The sequence below is a fragment of the Myxine glutinosa genome, chromosome 5, assembly GCF_964187855.1.
Source record: "Myxine glutinosa chromosome 5, kmMyxGlut1.1, whole genome shotgun sequence".
Taxonomy (NCBI): Eukaryota; Metazoa; Chordata; class Myxini; order Myxiniformes; family Myxinidae; genus Myxine; species Myxine glutinosa.
The window spans coordinates 201,351,646-201,377,351 of record NC_136265.1 but is presented as its reverse complement, the minus strand read 5'-3'; the positions used below and the strand labels follow the sequence as shown (position 1 = coordinate 201,377,351).

The window sequence follows — 25,706 nt, the reverse complement described above, 5'->3', positions numbered from 1 at the left end:
TCATCCAGGAACGGCCCCGTCCGGCTCTCCTCGGTCACAGCACGTCCCGCGAAGATGGCCAGCAAGCGGTGGAAGGATCCTCGTAGCGCGTCCCTCGAACAAAAGGAGATGATGAGGAGGCAGGAAGGCAAAGTACGCGTCTCTCAGCGCGGCTGGCGGTTCCACAGCGCGTTATCCCTCGCGTAACTCAATGCACTATATGCGGCTCGGCTTCAAGCTCAACCGAGCGTCACTTTCATATGAGCGTGTATCCCAGTTCATGCGCGTCTTTCACCGATCCCGTATCTTTCAAAGTCCTCTACTGCTGACCGCGCTCCTTCAACTTCTCACTCAATGCCAACTCAGTCCTCGTACCTCAATTGCTGGTGGGGGCTTTGTGCAACCCCCTATATCGACACACCCTGAACCTTCTCGAACCTTCCAACCATGCCCTGTGACGCAGTGCTGCCGCCATACCCTGTGAGCCCTGATTGGTGGCTCACGCTTACCGTCAGCTTCATTGCCGCCCGCCTTCGGTCCCTGCTTGATTTGCCAGGCCGGCCTCGTGTTAATTCGCGCCAAAAAAACCCAAAGGGGAGCGCATAGAGGCATGAGGCAATGGAGGTGGGATAAGGCAATGGAAGTACGAGAAGGACCTATTCTCCTTACTCCACTCAACGCAGAACTAACATAGGAAAAGGACTATTCTCACAAATACTAAGAGATAACTGAACTATCGCGAGGCTACGTGTTGTTTGTGTGACTAACTATGAGGGGGAAATTTAACCTTTATTATACAAAACTCAAAACCGCAACACTACCCCTCTCCCTCGTCAGACTCGTCCGAGAGTCGAACCTACAAAATTGGAATGACTGGTTTTGAGAAAGATCTGGAAATTAACTTTTACTTTTACATGTGACATATAGATGTGGTTCCCTCTAACATTTACTCTAACCCGTGTGTGCGACAGTTTTAAAACACTAAATATGTCCCACCTATTGCGTTGAGTAGCTTCGCTAACAAAATCATGCCCACAATTAACCGAATCCAGAATTTGTCAAACTAAACATAGAGCCAGCGGTGGGCAGCATTTTTATATACAAGCACAAAAACCTACTCTTATTTACAGTTCTATGACCCAGGACCTGTCCTTTTTGGAAAGAAGATTGGAGGGGAGAGAAAGCACAGCAAAATACACAAAAACACAATCATCATCATCACATTTGCTGCTTGCTTCTTGCATCTTGCTTCTTGCATCTTCTGTGTGCATATATCAAACCAGCAAGCCCCCGGACCGGCATACAGGCCATTCCTGCTCTTCAGGGCTAATTAAGCTTACAAATCTTCTCGTCCCTAGCACACCATAATAAAAAAATGCACAACAAATGTGTTCGTTTTATTTCTCTGCCAGGCAGGGCCAACCCTATGTGGTCCGACTGCGTGACATTACTGCCACTCAAAACAAGTGGTCCGAAGATGCAAGGTGATGTTGCAGCAAGGCACTGCACAGCAGAGGTGTAAGGCCACAAAACTTGTGGTCCATAAGTGTATGTGGTGCAGCAAAGTGTTTGTGGCAGCAAGGTGCTGCACATGTGCAGCAAAGTTATAGCAAAAGTATATGGCAGCAAAGTGCTGCGCAGTTCGGCTGCACAGGTGTAGCAAAGTGCAGCAGCGGTGTTGCACAGGTGTAGCAAGGTGCAGCAAGAATGTTGCACAGGTCGATGGTGCTGCACAGTTCCACCTCCAAAATGGTCCTGGGGTGGGGGGGAGAGACAAAGCACGACCAGCAAAGCGGAAAGGGCACAAAGGTACACAGCAACACAAGGTAATGCAGCACAAGGGGCGCGGAAGAGCGAGCTGAGCAGGCTCGTCCCTATCCGTTCGTACCCCCCAACGTCAGCTTACACTACCCTAGCCCTTCCTTGTATTTACAAATTCGTCTCTACGTCTTGTCTCCCATATCCCCCTCTAAGCCAAATTCGTCTCCCAATCCCTCCCAGGAAGGAAGGAATGGAACAAACACAATATCTCATTACGTCAGAGTCATGGTGTGGAGCTTCGTCCTCCTCCGTGAATGGCTGTGGATGGCGCGAAGGGAATTCCTCAATTCCTAACTACACTAACTGACATTAACTCTAAAACTACCCGGGGTTGTACCTCGCACAATTTCGGGGCTGGGTCGTGTGGCTCCACGAGCAGGTCTAACTACCTGTGCACCTCCGCCACTGAAGCCGCCTCCCGAGCTTGCCTGCTCCTCGCGACTACCTAACCGGGGAAGGCCCCCCCTGGCACTTACCCCCTCTATGCCCACCTTGGCATCGGGCAACCCGGGTCCTCTCCTGGGATCCTCGGGCCCCACTCACAACTAACCTAACCGGCTCCCAGAGCCTACCTGCGGCCTCAGCTGGCCGACAAACTACCAGTGGCGGTGTGCCCCAATAACCATACGCACCAATTAAGCCACATGCCCAGCCATTCCACAGACTCATGCACCCTACAAAGCACTTCATTCCACTATCCGCACCACAGGTGTCAATATCCATACAATTTACCTATGCCCTCTACCTGGCTTTACACTACCCCCCGGGCTTTCGTGAATGGGTTCCACTTCCCCCCATTCACTCCTTCGCACCATGCATTCCACACCTTTTATTCCACACCAAGCATTCTCACATCAGATATTTTGCACACCAATACTTTCACACCTTTTATTCGCACTACAACACAATTCCGTTTGTTCTCACTCACAATTCCTCTCACACTACAACACAACTCCTCAAACACACAGCATCATCTATCTATCTAATTTCCCTTAACACTCGTGCTTCCCTCGTCGTCCCTTTACACTATGCACTCCCTTTTCTTTAACATCCACCTAAACTCTCTACGTCCCCTCTATAGTTCAGGTGTCACTACTTAAATCTCATGTCCCTACTGTCTTCTAAATCCCTATCATTATCCTAGCCCTCCCTCGGCTAGCTTCGGTGCCCCATGGAGGCAACCATTGCTGGCCCCTCCATGTGCCTAACACTGCCACCCCCCTAAACAAATGCTCATGGGCCCCCCTTGGGAGGAATGGTGACACTACCATTCCCCCACGTGGGGTACACTACTCTCCCCAGTCCTCTAAACTATGAGCCCCATTCATGGAGGTATATTGTCACAGCTCGGCCTCGAAGGGCCGAGCGATCCATGCAGGTGGTTGGTCACCAGTATGTGGGGTTCGTCCGGCATTTTCGATCCAAGGGGGGGGGGGAGGGATTGATGGGCCCAGGTGATGTGCTCCATCCCTGCGCGGGGCCTCGCGGTCCCACACATGGTGACCCAACCGGCCATGGTCAGAGCACCGCATCCGACAAGGTCCGTGGCTCCGATCCCTCATACCTCCCCTTGAACCTGGCCGATCGGCCTTGCCGCCATATGGCACCAACCATACAGTGCGGGGGCCGGAGGCACGAATCATGCACACCGGTCCTTGGGAGACCGACGCAGCACCGATCCCCTCCGGTCCCTGCAGCACACAACTCACCGGGGGCTCACGTATGCTACCCGTCCCGCTAGGCGCTACCCCGGTCGGTGTCGATGCTTGAGCCACGTCCTCACACCTCGCGACCCACTCCACACTCGCACACCCAGGCACACACGTGCCCCTCAGACACTCCGGTGTCGCACACTCTGGAGCACACCACCCAGGCGCACACGCGCCTTTCACACACTCCGGTGTCGCACACTCCAGTGCACACCACCCAGGTGCACACGCACCTTTCACACGCTCCAGTGTCGCATACTCCGGTGCACACCTTTCTTCTACGCACTTGGCCCTCGCACACTCCGGTGCACACTCGTCTCTCACACACTCCGTTGTACACTCCAGTGCACACTCCTCCCACACACACTCTGGTGTACACTCTCCCTCACACTCCGGTGCACACCACCCAGGCGCACTCGCGCCCTTCACACACTCCTTTCTCGCACACTCTGGTGCACACTCTTTTTCACACTCGGCCATCGCACACTCCGGTGCACACTCTTTTTCACACACGGTCATCGCACACTGTGGTGCACACTCTTTTTAACACTCGGCCATCGCACACTCCGGTGCACACTCTTTTTCACACTCGTCCATCACACACTCCGGTGCACACTCTTTTTCACACTCGGCCATCGCACACTCTGGTGCACACTCTTCCGTTACACACTCCATAACACACTCTCGCTCCACGCACTCCCTCTCACACCGCACAATGGGCCCTTCGCAAATCGCACCACCCTCCCTCGAACACCGCACAATGGGCCCTACGCGAACGCCCGGGTCTCACCTTTCTCCCAAGCGCGCCGAGCACCCGTTCGCGCCAAACACATTCGTGCCATTATTTCTCACCTCGGGGCCCTCCTTCGCCGCCAGCACCTGCAAACTTTTTATTGGGTTAGCAAGCACGGCATCACGGTGCAAACACGAACTTTGCGCGGATTCCATTTCCTTCTCTCGTGATTTATTCCCCTCTCTTCTGTCTCTTCAACCCCAAGTCTTTTTTCTACCACGACGATCGTCGGCGCCCCTGAAATTTCTTTTTCCAACCCAGCCTTTGCCGGCACCCCCAAAATTTCCTTTTCCAATTTGACGATCGTCGGCTCCTCTACACCCCGCGTCGCGACTCCCGTAGCCCCAGTCAACTTGGCTGTCCTTCGCTCAAGCTCGCTCCCCACGCGTTCTCCGCACCGCGTCACCTCGTCGCGTACCACCGCCACCTACCCGCTCAGCTTGCGCCCAATGTCCTCCCAAAAATTTTTTATGTCCTTTCTCGACGCTACCCTCATTCTTTCCATGTCACACCTGGATTCTTCCCTCTGGGCATCCATTTTGTTTTCCAAACCATTTAACCCATCTCTCATTTCCTTCATTTCTCGGGTGGATTTGTCCCCCAATTCTTTCATTTCCCTTCTTGATTTGTCCCCCTGGGTGTCCAAAGTTTCCTTCATTTTATTCATTTCTTCACCCATATATGCCCTGAGTTGCACCATAAAAAGGCCCATATCCATTGGCGCCACGTGCGAGGCGCCGCCATTTTCTTTCTCTACTGCCACACCCTCTTCAATTTCCTCCACTACCAACTGTCCCTGCTGGTCCTGGGCCATTAATTCCTCGTCTAATATCCCCACCGGCATTTGACCATCTTCACGTCTTGGCCAGCCATCATACGAATATAAATTTGCTTTTTAAAAAAACTAAATTTCGTCCACTCGTAATTTTTGAGTGCGTGAAGCGCACTCGAGGTGCAATTATCCCACTCCCAGACACCAATTTGTTGCGGATCTCTCGAAGCCTGTCGACGTACAGAGGGGGGGGGGTTAAACCCCTTTTCCCCCTCGGGTCTTCGAGTCCACGAGGCCGAGTCGCCACTCCCGTAGCCAGCGTGCGGAAGGGTATCGGGTCGATTCCACACGTACCCTCGGTACCCACGCTGCAACGAAAACGGGGACTGGACCTCGCACAAGCCACGCTAATCGAATACGCCCGAGCGGTTTGCGTATCACGTGACTCGTGCCATTACTTTTATTGAACCCGATTCGAGCGGTTTTATTCGTGCGATGCTAGGCCAATAGTGAAATGACGGGCACGATCAAATGGAAGAAAGAACAGGTTTATTTACAACTATACAATAAGAGACACAGAGCGAGCTTAATCAGTCTTAACTTATCCCCGGACAAGGGCCCACTCACTCACGCAGGGAAAAGAAGGAAGGACAGTTCGCGCTCCAAACGTGCCTTGGCGCCGTTCACTCCCGGACAGCTCGCCGGGCGTGGCCCTCAGATGTTCACGGCACGTGTGCTGGGAGCGCAGGCGGGGAGACCGTGCGTCGGTGGCCTGGAATGGATTGTCCTCACACAGCGCGTTATTCACAGACAGCAGCAGAGCGCAGGGCACGGGGAGAGTTGGTGTACAGAGGGGGCTTATAACAAGCAACTGAATCCACTGGTGGCTACAATGTCTCTTTCTCACTGCGCTCACAACACTCTCCGATCTCCAACTCAACCACCACGACTTCTAGGGCACACTTCACTTTACCACCACGTCTCTCCCAGCTCTGACTGAGGCGGGGGGCCCGGGGAAGGGTTTTATGGCCCCGCCCCAGAGTCTTACCCGAATGTTCCAAGCCCCTCCTCTCGCTGCCGTTGTTAGCCACTCCCCATGAGCTCCGATTGGCTGCTCGCCGCTTACCGGCCACTCCCCTGCAGCTCCTACCTTTGGCCTGCCAGACTTGTTCCAGGCCTAGCACGTGGCATTCCAGCCCAAAGAACACCTAACTCACTGGCCTGCTCAACGCAAACTAACACAGGAAAGGAGACTACGCTTACATTTTTACGAAAGAAATAACTGAACTAAAGCGAGGCTACATGTTGTGGTGCAACTACCTACGAGGGGGGTCATCCTTTATTCACAAAACCGCAACAATATATATACACACATATATATATATATATATAATATAATATGTATATATATATATATATATATATATATATATATATATAATCGTTAGATTAAATAAGACGCGGACGTAGCTTCAGGACGTCGATCTTTAATTGTCGACAAGCTTTCGACCAACAAAGGTCTTCTTCTGAGTCGGCCCCAAGTTCAACGGAAGTCTTGGGGCCGACTCAGAAGAAGACCTTTGTTGGTCGAAAGCTTGTCGACAATTAAAGATCGACGTCCTGAAGCTACGTCCGCGTCTTATTTAATCTAACGATTATTTATTCAATGCAAATGAGACGCCCTGCTCGTACTGTGGAGTTTCTACTATTTCTTACAGTTATATATATATATATATATATATATATATATATATATATATATATATATATATATATATATATATATATATATATATATAAACATATATATATATATATATATATATGTCTATATATATATATATATATATATATATATATATATATATATATATATATATATATATATATATATATATATATATATTGTTGCGAATATGGAATTTGGCCTCCATATCCGCTTGTAAATATTCCCCTATTTCCCCAATACTCCCCAACTATCCCCAATCCCCCATTCCCTAGTCCCATTGTCTGTAAACAACAATCAGTAGAGCCGACCTTCCCCTTTTTCCCCCATTAAATGTCGTGCCCAGGTCCACCGCATCACACGTAGACAACTTTCGGACATCTTGCTAGTTATTCTTAGTCTATGTCAGTTAAGGACTCGTTTCCATTAATTTATGACTCTTCGTTGCACCAGAATGTGATTATATGGCACCAGTAGTGAGTTTAGGACCTTTCCCATACCTCCTCCCATCTTCTTCCCCAAACAACAACAATAACAACAACTACAACAACAATTACAACAACAACGACGCTGCGCGGGGGGAGTGTGCGTCATCACACCGGCTCGGTTAGCCGCCATTGACAATGCGCGCCGGACCATGCGCTCCACGGGGTTACCACAAAGGGGCTCCTTGTCAGTCCCCCGTCAAGGGCGGAGCCGGTAACCCCCCCCGCACGCACCCAATGAGAGGCGACGTGCCGATTCCATCTGGGGCGGAGCTAACGAGCCGAGGGCGTGTCACTCCCCGCCGGAGATACGAAGCGACTCACCGGATGTGAGGTCAGATGCGCCCCCAGCCTGGAGAGAGAAGTTGCCACGTACGAGTGCTGAATACCTCCCCGCATCTCTGGACCGGACCGAGTCGATTCTGACCTTTGAGCCCAGGTGCACCTGGAGCCATCGATCCTGCCTTTCCTAGCCATCAAACCCCGTGTGAGTCAGCCTTTTGTCCCGTTTATCTGTCGTCTGTTGGGAATAATATAAGAGTGTGTCTAAGTGCTTATCTTACTATGCTGTCCCTCTTGTAGTTGTAATCTAACCTTCCGTAACAATATAACCTCCTCCGGAGGTCTTGAGAACCGTATCCCTGGTGTCGTGTCATTTTAATCCCAGCCGTGTGTCTTTTCCTTCATTGATCTAGCGTAGCGCGATTAGTCAACGTTCGGGTATAATCGGGTAACTTGTGCAGACGTGGTCATACCAAACCGCTCGGTAAATAACATCTAAGCCACGTCTGTAACAATTGGTGTCGAGGAGTGGAATTCGGACCCGGGACTAAATTTATTAGGCCCAAATTTGTAACAATTAGAATCGATTCGGAGCGCGTTTCCCGCGCGAAATTATAACGGCGAAATTTGAATTTGTTTTACAAAAATAAAAACCCGAATTTTGAAAGTCGCGCTATGGCAGACCAAGACAGCTGGGGTCCGGTAGGGGAGAGTGAGGCAGGGTCGGTCCAGGACCAAATTGAGGGACAGGAGGAGAGCGAAGCAGCGAGGGTAGCAAACGCACAAAATGGCGCCTCGCTGGTCACCGCGCCCGCGACCGTGGCAGCGCCCCCGGTGGATTGGAACTTGTTTTTCATACAAATGAAGGCCCTTATGGCCCAGAATAGCGAACGGTTAGAACAAAAGATGGGGTCCAATAGCGAGAAATTGAGGGAGGAGATGGGGTCCAATAGCGAGAAATTGAGGGAGGACATGGGGTCCAATAGCGAGAAATTGAGGGAGGACATGGGGTCCAATAGCGAGAAATTGAGGGAGGACATGGGGGCCCAGATCGGAGGGTTAGGGAGTAGAATAGAGGGATTAGACAATAGGTTAGGGGAAATACAGGAGGGGTTAACGGGGGTAGAAAACAGAATGGCCGCTCAAGAGAATCAAATGGAAGGGATGAAAAAAGGGTTAGAGGGGTTAGAAAACACCATGGAAGGCAAATTGAGGGACATGAGGGACCAAGCGGAAAGGGAAGTTAACCAAATGGGGCAGCAGATAGAGGGGGTCAGAATGGGGGTAGAAACCAAACTGGATGCTCACAGGGAGGAAATGGAGCAGATGAGGGTGGCATCTGGGCAGGAGATGCAAGTGATGGGAGAGGAGATCAGAAGAGGAGTGAGTGAGGAGGTCGGAGGAGTGCGCGAGGAGGTGAGGCACTGTAAGGAGCGCATGGAGAAAGAGGTGAGAAAGGGGACTGTAAAATTGCAAGGTGGCATAGAGGACCTGACGCAGGAGGTGGAGCAGCTGACGGTGGGACAAATGGAGTTAGTGGAGCAGGTTCAAAGGAACACTGCGGTATTAGGAGGTTTAAAAGCTACACAAAACGGCATAAAAAACGACTTGATAGCGACAAAGAGGGAATGTCAGATGGTACGTGAGGGACTGACAACGAGGTTGGACGAGGTGGTAGAGGTAATGGAGACGAAGGACCGGCAGGTGAGGACGCACCTGGAAACGGTCAAGGTAGCCTTAGAGGACGAGCTTGAGGAGACGTACCGGGGAATAAAAGAGGTGAAGCAGAAACTAGAAGAAGTGGAAGAAGGGATGAGCGAAATTAAGAAGCGACGGAGAGGGGATAAGAAAGAGATAAAAGAGGAGATAAAAGAATTGGTCCAAAGTCTGTGTTTGGATCGTGATGATGTGCTCATTAACCGGATGAGGGATTCGCAGGTGATGGAGGGGAAGCGAAGAGGAAGAGGACCCGGTGTAAGTGGTGACCAATATGGTCGTGCGTATGATGCGCCAGGGGATTTAAGAAGCTTGGGGGTCGAGATGGACCCGGGTGTTCGTGAGAGGCCGTGGGTGAAGTGTGCGACAGGTCTGGTGTGCGAAAAAGGAGGGGAGCGAGAAAGTCCGACTCTGGGGTGTGTGAGGAAAAAGTGCGTGCCAAGGAGTGAGGGTGCTGGCGAGAGTGAGTCGGTCGTAGCACATGTGCGAGGGAGCACATGGAAGCGTGGTGTGGTGAGTGTTACAGAGGGTGTGACGGGAGAGTGTGCGCGAGAAAGGTGTGTGACGGACAGGTGCATGAGGAAAGAGTGCGCTGTCAGAAGTAAGGAAGAGTGTCCACCTGTGGTGAGTGTTACAGAGGGTGTAACGGGAGAGTGTGCGCGAGAAAGGTGTGTGACGGACAGGTGCACGAGGAAAGAGTGCGCTGTCAAGAGTAAGGGTGAGTGCGCTGTCAAGAATGGAGGTGAGAGTATTGAGAGTGACATGGAGCGTGAGTTAGTTGTGACAGGTGAGCGAGGATGTACACCTGGGATGGAAGGATGCACACCTGGAATGGTAGAGCGTGAGTGGGAATGCACGCTGGAGTTGGTGGTGAGGCACGTGGTTGGGTGTGCGAATGAGGGCACACCTGTGATTGTCACAGAGGAGGTGACCGAGGAGGGGGCGCGAAGCGGTGTATTGGTGAGGTGTGCGAGCAACGAATGTGTGCCACAGTGTTCGGTGGTCAGGTGTGTGACCAAGGCTGTGAGTGGAATGAGGGTACCGAGGTGCGTAAGGAAAGGTACGAGGAGAATGGGAACGGCTGCATGTATGAGCACGAAAGGGGTAGCGTATGCATGTAAGCCTGCAGGTGAAGCGTCGACGATAACCGGGTTAAAGGTTAGAACGACTTATAGCCGACTCGGGCCCTCGGTGCGTGCCGGGCCTCGCTTTGAACGGCCGCGTCCGTGCTCCACTAGGCGGAGCGGGCAGCCCGATCGAAAGGGTCGTCATGGCGACCACTTTTTGTTGAGGCAGTCCGGCAGGTCGAGATCGGGACATGGGATGGCTCCACGCCGAGGTGGTGCGTGGGATCTCGGCCCGGGTAAGCCCCCGTCCCTGCACCGAGTGCCGGACGCATCCAGCCGCTGGCACAGAACAACCCGCATTCATGGCTTGGCTTTACGAAGCCGGGCTTTGGACAGGGATTGGCGCACCGAGAGGTATTAGTGAGTAGACTGGGTGATGAGGTTAGTGTTTTGGCCCCAAAATTAGAGAAAAACAAAATTTGATGATTGGCAAGGGATTGGCAGTAGTGATTGGCAGCTGATGGGTAGTGATTGGCAAATTTTTAATTTGTTGAAATTTGATGTGCAAAATTGGTAGTGAGAGACCCCCGATGTGGTGGGATGGCATCCCTGCCACCCTTCCCATGGGGGGGCAAAGGAGCTATAGCTTATGGGGTGTATGGCAGTGAAAACTAGCCCGGGTGGGTTAGGTTATATTGATAGGGCCCTAGAAGATGACATTAGGTGACGTTAAGGTTAGTTAGTGACTGATACCTGTAGTGGGGACGCAGGTAGATTAGTGTGGATGATAATGACGAGGGAGCGCAATAGTTTAAAGGGACGACTGGGAAGCGCAAGTTTCAGAGGGGAGTAGTTAGCTGAGATGATGCCGTGTGTGTGAGAATTGAACAGGTGTGATTGCACAGGTGTGCAACTGGACAGGTGTGTGGAGCAGTGTGTGAGTAGTGAGTGTGTGGATCAGCGCGAATGCGCTTGGGGAGAGAAGGGTGCAGGTGGCACCAGGTGTGAGAGCACAGGTGTGCAAGTACAGGTGTGTGGAGAGAGTTGGAGTAAGTGGTACGGAGTGGTGTGCATGGTGCGAAGGTGTGGATGGGGGAAGAGTGGACCCCTTTCACGGATACCCGGGGCGGGTAGTGTAAGTGTTAGGTATAGGTAAATTGTGGTTGGATATTGGCATTTGTGGTGCGGTTGCAGAATGGTGTTGTGGATGGGTGCATTAGTGTCGTGGAAATGGCTGGGCGTGTAGCCTGTTAGTGTGTGTAGTTGGTTGGGCACTCCACCACTGTGAGGATGTCGGCCAGGTGAGGCCGCAGGTGGGCTCTGGGAGCCGGTAGTTGTGAGTGGGTGCCTGAGGATCCCGGGTGTGGATCGGGCAACCCAGTGCCAGAGAGGGCACCGAGTGGGGAGAGTGCCAGAGGGCCTTCCCCAGGTAGATAGGTTAGGGTAAGGAGCAGGTAAGCTCGGAGGCAACTGCAGTGGTGGAGGTGTGCAGGTGGGTAGACCCGCTGGGAGAGGTACACGCCACGGCCCAGAAATTGTGCGAGGGCACCGGGAGATGAATCGGGGGAGTGAGACCCCAAATTGAAGAGCACCACAGTCTGGCCAATGGGAATTGGTTTTTTAGAACCCATAGTGTAAGAGGGCCAATGGTTTGGCCGGAGAAAGACCCCGGGTAGTGTAAAGTTGTTAAAGTCATTTAGGAAATAGTTAGGATTGATGAACCTGTCGCACCATACGCAGCCACTTACCTGTGGTGATGATGATGACTCCACACCTGTGTTTTCTTTGTTCTGTGTGCAGGAAATGAGAATTGCTGTGAGGATTTGTGAGACGCATCACGACGTGGATGAGACATTGGGGTGATTCCATCTCTCCCTCCCTAGGAGGGACTGATGATGAATTGGTAATGGCAAATTTTGATGTGCAGTTGGAGATGGCAAATATTGAGGAAAGTTGGAAATAGCAAATTTGATTGGTTAGGAGGGAGAGAAGACGAATTTGGTTTATGGGAGGAACGGGGAAGACAGTAGGGATGTTTGTTGATTTGTAAAGTAGATGTTTATGGGTAGTGTTGTGTTTTGTGGATACAGTAAGGGGTAAGGGAGGGGCCATGTAGGTTACCTGGTGGGGGGGGGGGGGGAGCGTACGGTAGGAACGTACCTGTCTCACCTGGTTCCCATGTGCCCCCAGTGTGCATTACCTTGCATTGCGTGCACTTTTGCGCCCTTACCACCTTACTCACTTGTCTGCTTCTTTTGTCTCCCACCTCCGAGGATCTGGCTTTGGGGTAGAGAGAGAGGAGAGAGAGGTGCTGGCTTCGCAGTTGTGGGCCTGCACTTTCGCTGCTTGCTGCTTGGATCGATACACCATATGGACCGCAATGTTTGTGGCCACCCACAATGGACCGCAGCTCTTTTGCGGCCAAGCACCACCCGTGGAAGGACCTATGGGTCAACGTGGCACCTATGCCAAACAGGTGAACCACTAACAGTTGGCCCCCTGACGGCCACAATAAAGAAATGGACGCGGTTGGCGCCTTTCTTTATTTTTAAAAAGAAGTAAGAAGGCCAAGTGCACCACACGAAGGCAAGACCAGCGGCAGAACATCGGCCGGCTGCGACACCACCGGTGATTTGTAAACACTTTATTGGTGCACCGGATGGTGCTCACTGTGTGAAGGGGTGGTGCTTGATGCTTGGAAGGGGTGCTCTGCACATTATTAAAGGCCGTAGGCCACAGAGCACTCGTGGGTTGGTGTATCGATGCTAGCATGCGTGCTCTCTCTATGCATAACATCTGCATGTGTTCCTCCAAAAACAGGTCCTGGATCGTAGTGTAAATATCAGCGTAGTCTTGTGTAAATAATGCTCCCTACCGGCTGTATGTTTAGTTTGAGGATTCTTTCCGGATTCGGTTATCCTGTGGGTGTGTTTCTGTGAGGAGAAGGGTGCAACGTCGCAGGGGGACATATTTACTCATTTGTGAATATCTGTAAAACTGTCGCACTCAGGGTAGAGTTAATAGTAGAGGGAACTACATTGCGTGCCACACTAAAGTAGGTAAAAATTTATCGGGTCGGGACGCCCCGAGGGTAGAGAAGGGTGCAATGTTGCGAATATGGAATTTGGCCTCCATATCCGCTTGTAAATATTCCCCTATTTCCCCAATACTCCCCAACTATCCCCAATCCCCCATTCCCTAGTCCCATTGTCTGTAAACAACAATCAGTAGAGCCGACCTTCCCCTTTTTCCCCCATTAAATGTCGTGCCCAGGTCCACCGCATCACACGTAGACAACTTTCGGACATCTTGCTAGTTATTCTTAGTCTATGTCAGTTAAGGACTCGTTTCCATTAATTATGACTCTTCGTTGCACCAGAATGTGATTATATGGCACCAGTAGTGAGTTTAGGACCTTTCCCATACCTCCTCCCATCTTCTTCCCCAAACAACAACAATAACAACAACTACAACAACAATTACAACAACAACGACGCTGCGCGGGGGGAGTGTGCGTCATCACACCGGCTCGGTTAGCCGCCATTGACAATGCGCGCCGGACCATGCGCTCCACGGGGTTACCACAAAGGGGCTCCTTGTCAGTCCCCCATCAAGGGCGGAGCCGGTAACCCCCCCCCCGCACGCACCCAATGAGAGGCGACGTGCCGATTCCATCTGGGGCGGAGCTAACGAGCCGAGGGCGTGTCACTCCCCGCCGGAGATACGAAGCGACTCACCGGATGTGAGGTCAGATGCGCCCCCAGCCTGGAGAGAGAAGTTGCCACGTACGAGCGCTGAATACCTCCCCGCATCTCTGGACCGGACCGAGTCGATTCTGACCTTTGAGCCCAGGTGCACCTGGAGCCATCGATCCTGCCTTTCCTAGCCATCAAACCCCGTGTGAGTCAGCCTTTTGTCCCGTTTATCTGTCGTCTGTTGGGAATAATATAAGAGTGTGTCTAAGTGCTTATCTTACTATGCTGTCCCTCTTGTAGTTGTAATCTAACCTTCCGTAACAATATAACCTCCTCCGGAGGTCTTGAGAACCGTATCCCTGGTGTCGCGTCATTTTAATCCCAGCCGTGTGTCTTTTCCTTCATTGATCTAGCGTAGCGCGATTAGTCAACGTTCGGGTATAATCGGGTAACTTGTGCAGACGTGGTCATACCAAACCGCTCGGTAAATAACATCTAAGCCACGTCTGTAACAATATATACACAGACTTGGCATTTAATATGGAATATTTTTTTTGTGGGAGTGAACTTACTTTTCAAGATGTCTTAGAACCAAAAGTTCATTGAAATTATGTTGAAATTATTCTAGATTTTGTTAATGTGACCTTCAAAAGAAACAAAAACCACATTTGACATTTCAAAACAAATAAATTGATCCTTGAAAGTGATGTAAACTGATATCGAACTCAATTCATGGACAGTACTGTGTTAAACTTCTGTACGTTCTCCAGAAGTATCTCTTTATTTTGCACATTAGCCAAAATTTTTTTTAACAAAAACAAAAGTTAAATTACGACTGGGATTACGGACAGTAAAATTACAGTTCAGTACTTCGTGTAACCCCCACGAGCATTCAGGAGAGCACGTACATGTTGAGGCATGCTGTTCATGAGATTTGCCAAGGTTTGGACAGGAATCGCTTGCCATGCAGTGACAATAGCCTGCTGCAATTCACGCACAGAGGTCGGCTGCTGGTCCTGGTGGTCGATTTGACGCGTTAATTCTGCCCACAAGTTCTCTATCGGATTCATATCCGGGGACATGGCAGGCCACTCCATATGCTCTACACCACGATCAGCAAGAAAGTGTTGGATCATGCCAGCACGATGAGGCCGTGCATTGTCCTCTTGGAAGACAAAGTTTCCTCGAAAGGCTGCACGAGCAAATGGAAGCAATGTTTCTTCCACAATGGCCCTGTACTTGAACTGGTTCAGGTTTCCATTCAGAACAACCAGGTCAGTTTTTCCCCCTGCATGAAAAGCAGCCCAAACGGTCACCCCAACACCTCCAGCTTGGACTCTTGGCACTATACAATCTTTGTTGTAGGCTTCATGCACTTGTCTGCGCACTCGGACGCAGCCATCTTGACCATAGACCAGAAATCTAGACCCGTCACTGAAGGTCATGTGATTCCAGTTTCCTGGCTGCCATTGACGGTGCTCTCTGGCCCACTGCATTCGGCGCTGGCTGTGTTGTCTGGTCAGGCATGGCTTTCTCAGGGGACGCCTGGCACGATAGCTTGCTTGAACCAGTCATTGGTTGACTAGCCTTCTGGATACAGGCACATTTGTCAGTTGCTGCCACTCTGCCCAAAGCCGATTAGCTGACTTGGTACGGCCATTGCAGACTAACCGGTGCAGCTGGCGATCATCTCTCCTTGTGGTTCTGCGTGGACGTCCTGGCCTCGGTATTGGAGTAGGGACACCCCTCTGAGCATTTCGTTTCAGGATCTTTGACACCTGACCTTGAGTGATGCCATACTGCGGAGCAATAGCACGCTGTTTCATGCCAGAATTTCGTAAAGCCACCACTCCATGACAAACAGCATTGTCAAGTTGACGGACCATCTCCAGAGGAAGCGGCAATAACTTTTGTAGACGTGCAGCAGTTGTTTTCCACTAATACAGAGCGCAACAACCCTTATATACCCGATTGTGAAGCCAATCGTCAAATGTACCTGTCCTTACATTTTGTCACGCCACCTGTGATATAATCCTGTTATTGACTTCTTGCTGCGAAAGACAATCAGTGACATGGTTCTTTCAACAAAGACATCACCGAAGCGTAAAAGAAACTCACCAGATTGATATACTGAGTTCAGAAAGTAAACCTAAGTCAAGAAAAAAAATATATTCCATATTAAATGCCAAGTCTGTATATATATATATTATTGCGGTTTTGAGAACCCACACAAGTAACATCATTAAAGGTTAAAGGTTGCACCCCATAGATAGGCCACAAGCAACACGTCGGTCACCATAGGACGTCAGTTATTTCATAGTATGTGTTTAGATAAGGCCATTCCCAATAGTTGCATCTGCGTTGTGTCAAACAAATAAGAGTAGGCCCCTCATCCATTTTGCAGCCTCCCTCCAAGCGACGCCATTAAGCGCTCTCCAGTCTGCACCCCATGGCCCCTCCCAATTTGTTACACTCCTTGGCCAGCAGCCTTCGCTGCCCTTGGGCTTCCGCTTGAACCAGCCCAAAAGCCACTAGGTGAGGCCCGAAAAGGGGGCGGAGCGCGAGGATGGAGGTGCGGCCACGTCAACCAGCCATCAAGGCGGAGCCGGTACGCCAATCTTCCCCAATCCAAAACCTTGACCTTTTCTACCCCCGCTAATTTCACCCCAAATCCACTTTTTTGAGGTGACTTTTGACTTCTTTCCTGGAAGTCCTTGGTGTCCTTGCGTTTTATACCTATCCTGCCTCCCCCCAGGCCCTCTCCCTCCCACACATCTCCCGATGTCCCTGCTCTCAAATGTTGTGTTTGTGTGCTTCCTCCCCTTCTCTCCCCATCTTGTCGACCGCTCCCCTTTTTATATACTTTGTTTGCTTGTTTGTTTGATTTGTTTGTTTGATAAATGTTAGCTCTTTCACAAGCCTCGACTCTGTATACAAAAAAAAGAAGAAAAAAAAGCGGTTGTCGAGCTTAACAAGGAAAAATAAATTGAAATAAAAGAAATAGTTGAAATCGGGGTTAAGAAGACGGCGGACTTCGAAAAGCACTCGCGGGAGGAAAAGATGGAATATGTACAAAGTCTGTATTCACATCATGATGCCGTACTTGTTAACCCCAATGAAAGTTTGCATCTGCGTGTGGAGAAAAGGATCCCGAAGGTAAGCCGGGCTGTATATGGCGCGAAAAGGTTTGGCGCGAAAGTGCTTGGCGCGAAAGGTTTTTTCGCGCTTGTGATCCCGGCGTCACCCGGGCGCTTGTGGAAGGTCCGTGGTGCGCTGTATGAAAGAGAATGGTGCGCGTGTGCGAACGGCGTTGGAGCGTGAGTATTAAACCGAGAGCGAGGGAGAATGCACAATGGAGGGTATGTGTGAGAGTGAGTGCGACTCCGAGTGTGAGATGGATGGAGAGAGTGTGCGAGAATGCACACCCGAGTTGGTTGTGGGGAGTGTGCGGGGATGCACACTGGAGCGCGTGATTGGGTGTGCGACAAGAGATTGCACACCCGTGGGTAGGTGTGCGCTGATTGGGTGTGCAGCAAAAGAGTGCACACCCATGGTTGTTACAGAGGATGTAACGGAGTGTGCGAATGGAATGAGTGCGCCAGGATGTGCGTGAGAGAGGGGTGTAACGGAGTGTGTGAGTGCGCTTGGGTGGTGTGCACGAGAGAGGGCAGTGACGGAATGCATGGGATGTATGGGAGGCGCTGAAGCACCGCCTTTGGTAAGTGTAGAAAGGGTCGCGAGGTGTGGATGTGAGAATGCGACTCGAGCATCGACGCAGACTGGGGCAGCGGTTCGGCTGACGGATAGCCGACGCGAGCTCTCGGGGCGTGGTGTTCTTTGTGTGCTGCGGGGGCCGGCGGGGATCGTTGCCGCGGGAAACTCTCGCAAGGAGCGCCGTGCACGATTCGGGCCGGTCCCGCACTGTATGGTCGGTGCCGCGCTTTGACGGGCAAGGCGACCGGCGCGATTCCGGCGGAGAAAGGCCAGGTCGGACCTTCGCCCCCTGGCGGGCGCGGTGCTCCGACCGGGGGAGGTTGGGTCACCGGGCCGGAGAACGAAGGGCTCCGCGCCGGGATGGCGTCTTGAACCTCGGACCAAGTATGCCTCCTCCCCAGAATCGAAAATGCCGGACGGACCCAACCAACAGGAGACATGCCACCAGTATGCATTGCTCGGCTTTGCGAAGCCGAGCTGCGAGAATGTATTCGCACCGAGAGGCTCGGGAGTAGTGGACAAATGGCGATAGTGATGTAGAGGGATGGTAGCTCTACCATCCCTCACCTCATATTTTGGCACATGAGCAGTAGTTTTATGGGGTTTGGCGGTGAGAACTAGCCAGGGCGGGCTAGGATAATGTTGGGGATTAGAGATGACAATAGGAGACTGGAGATTTAAGTAGAGATATTGTACAAGTAGTGGGGACGTAGTCTGATTAGTTGGTTGATAATGATGAGGGATGTGCTTAGTATAAGGGATGACAGGGGAAGCACTAGTATTAGAGGGAAGGAGATAGTCAGGTGATGCTGTGTGTGTGTAATTGTGGGAACCACCGTGTGCATGGGCTTGAAATGAGGCATTGTGAATGGGAGTCTTTGTGGTGCTGGTGATGAAATGAGGCAATGCTTGTGAATGATGTGTGTGTGTGTAAAAGTGTATGAGTGGAGTGTTGAGGATGTGTGTAATTGTGTTAAGTGCATTGGCTTGCATGGTGTGCAAGTGGAGAATGGTAGTGTGGAATAGATGGTGTGGAGTGAGTAGTGTGGAAGGAGTGGAGTGGAGTGCATGGTGCGAAGGAGTGAATGGGGGGAGGATGGACCGCTTCACGAGTACCCGGGGAGGGTAGTTTAAAGTTAGGTAGAGGGAGTAGGTAAATTTGTTGGATATTGACATCTGTGGTGCGGATAGTAGCAGAGTATTGCTTGGATGGGGTGCATAAGTGTGTGGAATGGCTGGGCGTGTGGCTTAATTGGTACGTATGGTTAAATGAGCACTCCGCCACTGGTAGTCTGTCGGCCAGGTGAGGCCGCAGGTAGGCTCTGGGAGCCAGGTTCGAGTTCAGGTAGAGTTCAGCGGGGCCCGAGGATCCTAAGGAGAGGACCCGGGTATCCCAATGCCAGAGGGGGCATTAGTGGGGTAAGAGACAGGGATGGCCTTCCCCGGTTCGGTAGTCGTCAGGAGCAAGCAAGCTCCGGAGGCAGCTTCAGTGGCGGAGGTGCGCAGGTAAGTAGACCTGCTGGTAGGGCCACACGACCCAGCCCCGAAATTGTGCGAGGGCACAGATTGAAAAATGGGGGGGAGTGAGACCCAAAATTTGGAAGAGCACCACAGTATGGTCAATGGGAATTGGTTTTTAGAACCACATAGTGTAAAGTGGCCAATTGGATTGGCAGGGCAAGACCCCGGGTAGAGTAACTGTGTTAATGTCAATTAGAAGGATAGTTAGGAGGAAAATCTCTTCGCATCATCCGCATCCACTCACCGAGGTGATAGGACTCCACACCAGGTTCTGTGAACGATTTGGAATGTAAGACACATCATGACGTGGGTTTGACATTGTGTGTGATTCCTTCCCTTCCTTCTTGGGAGGGATTGGGGACGAATTTGGTTTAGGGGAGATATGGGGGACGAGACAGTAGAGACGAATTTGTAAATTGTGTAAATATGGGGAAGGGCAAGGGTAGTGTAGGCTGACATGGGGGGTGACGTACGAGTAGGGACGAGCTTTCTCAGCTCGCTCTCTGGCGCCCCTCATATCGCATTACCTTGCATTGTGTGTACCCTTGCGCCCTTGCACCCCGCTAACCTCTGCTTTGTCTTCCTTCCCCACTCATGGACCTATGGTCTTTTGTGCGAGGGGGGTGTGCAGGTGCCCTGAGCGGTACGGCTGCACTCTTGCTGCCTGCACCCTGCTGCCTGCCTGCCTGCCTGCACTGATACACCATATGGACCACACGTTCTGTGGCCTGGCACCTTTGGACCACACGTTCTGTGGCCTGGCACCTTTGCTGGAGCAGACCATTGCTGCCAGAGGTATCTTGCTTGCGGACCATTGTTCTTAAGTGGCGCACATGCCATGCAGGCGGACCACCTACGCTAGCCCTGCTGGCCATAAATAAAAAAGCGGACGCGGGTTGTGCCATTTTTTATTAATTAACATCAAGTAAGAAGAAAATGCAGCCAAGATCCATCGGCCCAGCAGTCAAGACCAGCACAAAGCGTCATCCAGAATTATTGAAATGTGATGACTGTGCATTTTTTTTGATGATGGTGCTTTGTGTGCATTTTATTATTTAGGTACGTATGGTGTATTGGTGCAGTGCATTGCAATTGGCATTTCCTCTTCTCAAAATCTCTATTCTTTTTCCGACAAAAGACAGGTCCTGGGTTATAGTTGGAAATAATTAGTAGTGTCGTGTAAATAACATGCTCCCCACCGGCTTTATGTTTAGCTTGAAAATAATTCCGTAATTTGGTTAATTGTGGGCGTGAGTCAGTTAGGTAGGACACAACGCAGCAGGTGGGACATATCTAGTGTTAAAACTGTCGCACTCAGGGTAGTAGGTTAAATGTAGAGGGAAACTACACCTAAGTGTCACATGTAGCTGTAAAAGTAGTCCTGACCCAGGTATCGGTTCGGCTCGGGGCGAGCCTGGCAAAAGGAGGGGTGCAGTGTTGCAGTTTTGAGAACCCACACAAGTAACATCATTAAAGGTTAAAAGTTGCACCCCATAGATAGGCCACAAGCAACACATAGGTCACCATAGGAGGTCAGTTATTTCATAGTATGTGTTAGATATGGCCATTCCCAATCGTTGCATCTGCGTTGTGTCAAACAAATAAGAGTAGGCCCCTCGTCCATTTTGCAGCCTCCCTCCAAGCAATGCCATTAAGCGCTCTACAGTCTGCACCCCATGGCCCCTCCCAATTTGTTATGGTCCTTGGCCAGCAGCCTTCGCTGACCTTGGGCTTCCGCTCGAACCAGCCCAAAAGCCACGAGGTGAGGCCTGAAAAGGGGGCAGAGCGCGAGGATGGAGGTGCGGCCACGTCAACCAACTATCAAGGCGGAGACGGTAAGCCAACCAGGGCTGAGGTGAGGTCGCCGGACCGGGCGTGGTTTGGGCTTCCAGAGCGGTCGCTGGCTTGGGTTATAAAAGCGCGCACGCAAAGCCATTAAAGAGGACTCGAGAGTATATGCGCTTTACCAAGAGAAGGACTGTGCAGAGAGGACTGCCCGAGCGAGTGCGCATTAAAGAGGACTTGCTGGAAGGTTGGCTTATTGAGGACTTATGAAAAGGACTCTGGGGGAAAGTTGACATTCATAAAGGACTCGTTGGAGAGCGCGCTAAAGAACTCGCGTTATGAGCTTTGATTGAGGCGGCTGCTTTGGGAGGACGTGTGCGAAAAATGCTACGTATAACCACCAGTATACCATCCTTTCCCCGTCACGATAATTGTCCGTCACGCGCTTACGCTACGCGGAGAGCTGTCTGCCGTCCACCTTCAACGCCTGGCACGGGTCGAGGACTGGAGCTGGACCGGAGCCTGAGCGCCATCGCCGGACCTTCCACCCTACCATCTGCACCCCCACGTGAGTCTGAAGTCTGAGACCGAATCTGAGAGTGATCGGGCCCGAATCCAAGGGAATAAGTTAAGACTCTGGTTAAGACTGCCCTGTGTACTTTTCCTTCCTCTTTCTTGTACATTCCTTTCTTTTCCTCTTCTTGTACATTGTTAATAAATTCCTTGTTATTCCTGGTTTTCCTCTTAATTCGATCGTCCTAGTCTCTTCTCCATTGGGTAAGCGTGGCACGATTAGGAACCGCTATAATCGGGTCGAGTCACTTGTTAACAGCTCGGATCGCGGATCGCTATCCGCTCGGCATTTCCATCAATATCCGTGATTCGGGCAGGAGGTATTCCCTCGTTTCCGGTCAGCGTTACTACTTAGGTAGTAGCGAATCCCAAGGCCTAAAAACCCTACCTAACGCTGCCCGGGAAGGACGTTATAACGTCCAGGATCGCGTCGGCCAGATAGAGGACAAGGGGATTAACCCCCTCTTGATAAGGGGAGAGCCGACGTTTCTGAGATCTGCAACAATATATTGCAGGTCTCCTCTTGCAGGAGGAGAGATGTTATTTGTGTGGAGGTGGGGGAACGGTGCAGCATGCACTGAGTGCATGTTCAGTAGCATTGGCAGCAGGACAATACAGGTGGCGACATGATCAGGTGCTGGCGGTGGTGGTGCAGATGGTGCAACAAGAGGTGCTGAGGTCGAGAGAAAGAAGAGTGGAGAAGGAGACTGATGGGGGAGAGGTGTGGTTTGTCAAAGAGGGCCAAGTGGTAAGAGGTGGAAAGCAAGAGGGCTGTCAGATGCTTGTGATTGGCAGGTGGTGGCAGACCTAAAGCCACAATTGGTATTCCCAGAGGAGATCTGTGTGACAAGGTTGCAGCCTGACATTGTCATTTGGTCAGGTGCAACAAGACAGGTCATCTTAGGGGAATTGTCGGTACCTTGGGAAGAGAACATGGAGGAGGTGCACGAGAGGAAGAGAGGAAAGTACAGTGAGCTGGAGGCAGAGTGCTGGGAGAAGGGTTGGCGAGTTTTGTGTCAGCCATTTGAGGTGGGGTGTAGAGGGTATACTGCCAATTCCTTTTCTGCATTCCTTGCTAGGCTGGGAGTGTGTGGGACAGAAAGAAGGAGGATGTGTGACAAGGTGGCCAAGGTTGCCTTGAAAGGCTCATTTTGGATATGGAGGAAGTTTATGAAGGCACGTCGAAAGGTGTAGGTTGGTTGTGTTTTTTTTTTTTGTTACCATTATTATTTCTTATTTTGTGTATATGAGTGAGTGGGTGAGGGTGTGTGTTTTTGCATGAATTAATTTTTGCATGAGTGTGTGTTTTTGTATGTTGAGTGTTGTATGATGTAAGGGTAGGTGGTTGGTTGGTTGGTGTTGTGTGTGTGTGTGTATGTGTGTGTATGGGTGTGTATGTGTGTGTATGAATGATCTGGTGTGTTTTGTTTGTGAGTGGTGAAGGGTATAAAGGTGGGTGTTTGAGTGTTCCACCATGTTTGTTTGGTGCTGTGGTTTCTGGATGCGGAGGTGTTGTTGTTGTTCGCACTGGCTGGGGCTGGGGGTGGGGGTATGTACGCATCCAGGTGCAGTTGCTGCATGTGGATGTGTATGTGCCCCTGCTGGCCCACCTTAGCTGACCGTATCGAGGTTGAAGGGCCAAAACGGGATGATGCTGAGGACCTCGACTGAGGACCCGGTCAGTGCGGCACACTTGTGACCAGGTGTGTTTTACATATATATATATATATATATGTGTGTGTGTGTGTGTGTGTGTGTGTGTGTGTGTGTGTGTGTGTGTGTGTGTGTGTGTGTGTGTGTGTGTGTGTGTGTGTGTGTGTGTGTGTGTGTGTGTCTTATGTCCTTGTTTTTCATATCATATATGTACATGTTCGGACTAAAAATCGAATTCAGCTGTGCTGTCCGACAATCAGAAACAAAACCAAAAAGGATCCAAAAACCCTTTTCAGTGTGTTCCTAAATGTATTATCCTTCTGGGACCATCTCCATATCATGCAAGCAAAATGACACCCCCCCCCCCCTCGCCCCCTCACCCCCATCTCTTCCCCCAAACACACACTCCTCCTATCCCCATTCCCTCCACTCCCTCTTCCACAGATGTCTCATGCATACCTTTCCCCTCTCTCATCTTACTCCTATCTCCTCTCAACTCCCTTTAACTTTTCATCCTGGTATTATCTTCCCTTCTCTCGTTTTTCCCAAACGTTGTTTCTAAAACGATTCCCAAAGTTTTCCCTTCTCTCTCCCACCTACTTTGCATATGTAATATATAGATGATCTTTTGCAGCCAAGTCGCTATGTGATGCATTATTTCATTAGAAATATTTAAGATTAATTCGTTTGTGATAATACATGTTTTTTTAACTTTATTATTTCAAGCTGTTGCCCTGAAATGTAGGAATCATTGACTATAAAATATAACACACGTAACAGATGGTGTGTATCATATCACTGGAATTTGGCGTTGGCCTGTTTGGTCATCCTATCCGAGCACTCATCTCGTGATGGTTCAAATCCCATATACTGTGTCGATTTGTCTATTGTTTAATAATGTCCTTGTATTCCCTGCGCTCGCGAAGTGAAAATCGCGGTTAGGCATTCGGTTTAGTACGTACATGTGGCGTGTCTGCATTTTAAAAATTCATTTTCTTGGCAACTGTTGGTCCGATTGACACGAAATTTTACCATCGGAGCGCCTCCTCCTGTATAATTTTTTTATTTATAATTATGTCATAGGTCACGTGGTACGGACGCCATCTTGGAAAAATCGAAAAACGTTGCACCTCTTTTTCTCCGAAACCGCTCCATGGAAAAAATTGAAACGTGGCTCATTGTAAAGAACTCTATATGGGGAATAAGTGTTGTTAATGATGACGTCATAATTCGACAGGGACAACGCTTAGTCTGATCGGCTTGACATTTATTGAGCATGATCTACGCAACAATTATATTAGAGAATATAAATTTATGATGTAATCGCTCACGTGGTCTGGCAGCCATATTGGATCAAAGAAAAAACCCTTCAAAAACTATCCGGCCAGCCCGACCACCCGGCTATCCGACCACCCCTATTATCTGGCCAGCCCGACCGCCCGGCTATCCAACCAGCCCAGCTATCTGGCCAGAACGACTATCCAACCAGCCCGACCGCCCGGCTATCTGACCAGCCCGGCTATCCGACCAACCCGGCTGTCCGACCAACCCGGCTGTCCGACCAACCCGGCTCTCCGACCAACCCGGCTATCCGACCAACCCGGATATCCGACCAACCCGGCTATCCGACCAACCCGGCTATCCGACCAACCCGGCTATCCGACCAACCCGGCTATCCGACCAACCCGGCTATCCGACCAACCCGGCTATCCGACGAGCCCAAAGTTTTCATTATTTTAAAATAAATACTTTTTTGAAGTTTGCAATTTGGTCTGATATATAGTAACTGTGAAAAACTGTGCAGGGAAAAATGGCCTCTAAAGGTGGTTGTTGTTTTTTGTTTGTGATAGACAGGCCTTTTCACTGTACTGCACTGTGATAGTTAGGCCTTTTCACCGTACTGCACTGATATATAGGCCTTTTCACTGTACTGTGATATATTAGGCCTTTTCACTGTACTGTGATATATTAGGCCTTTTCACTGCACTGTGATATAGATTTGGCCTTTTCACTGAACTGCACTGTTATAGATTAGGCCTATTCACTGCCCTGTGATATTTTAGGCCTTTTCACTGCACTGTAATATAGATTAGGCCTTTTCACTGTACTGTTATAGATTACGCCTTTTCACTGTACTGTGATAGATTACGCCTTTTCACTGTACTGTGATAGATTACGCCTTTTCACTGTACTGTGATGGATTAGGCCTTTTCACTGTACTGTGATAGATTACGCCTTTTCACTGTACTGTGATAGATTACGCCTTTTCACTGTACTGTGATAGATTACGCCTTTTCACTGTACTGTGATGGATTAGGCCTTTTCACTGTACTGTGATAGATTACGCCTTTTCACTGTACTGTTATAGATTACGCCTTTTCACTGTACTGTGATAGATTACGCCTTTTCACTGTA

General features: G+C 50.4%; 1 long non-coding RNA gene across 1 annotated transcript in view; it reads left to right on the top strand.

Annotated features, from left to right (window-relative positions):
* The window catches only part of LOC137426499 (uncharacterized), a 68,755-nt gene that overhangs the window by 22,333 nt on the left and 20,716 nt on the right, over positions 1-25,706 (top strand). The window lies entirely within an intron of this gene.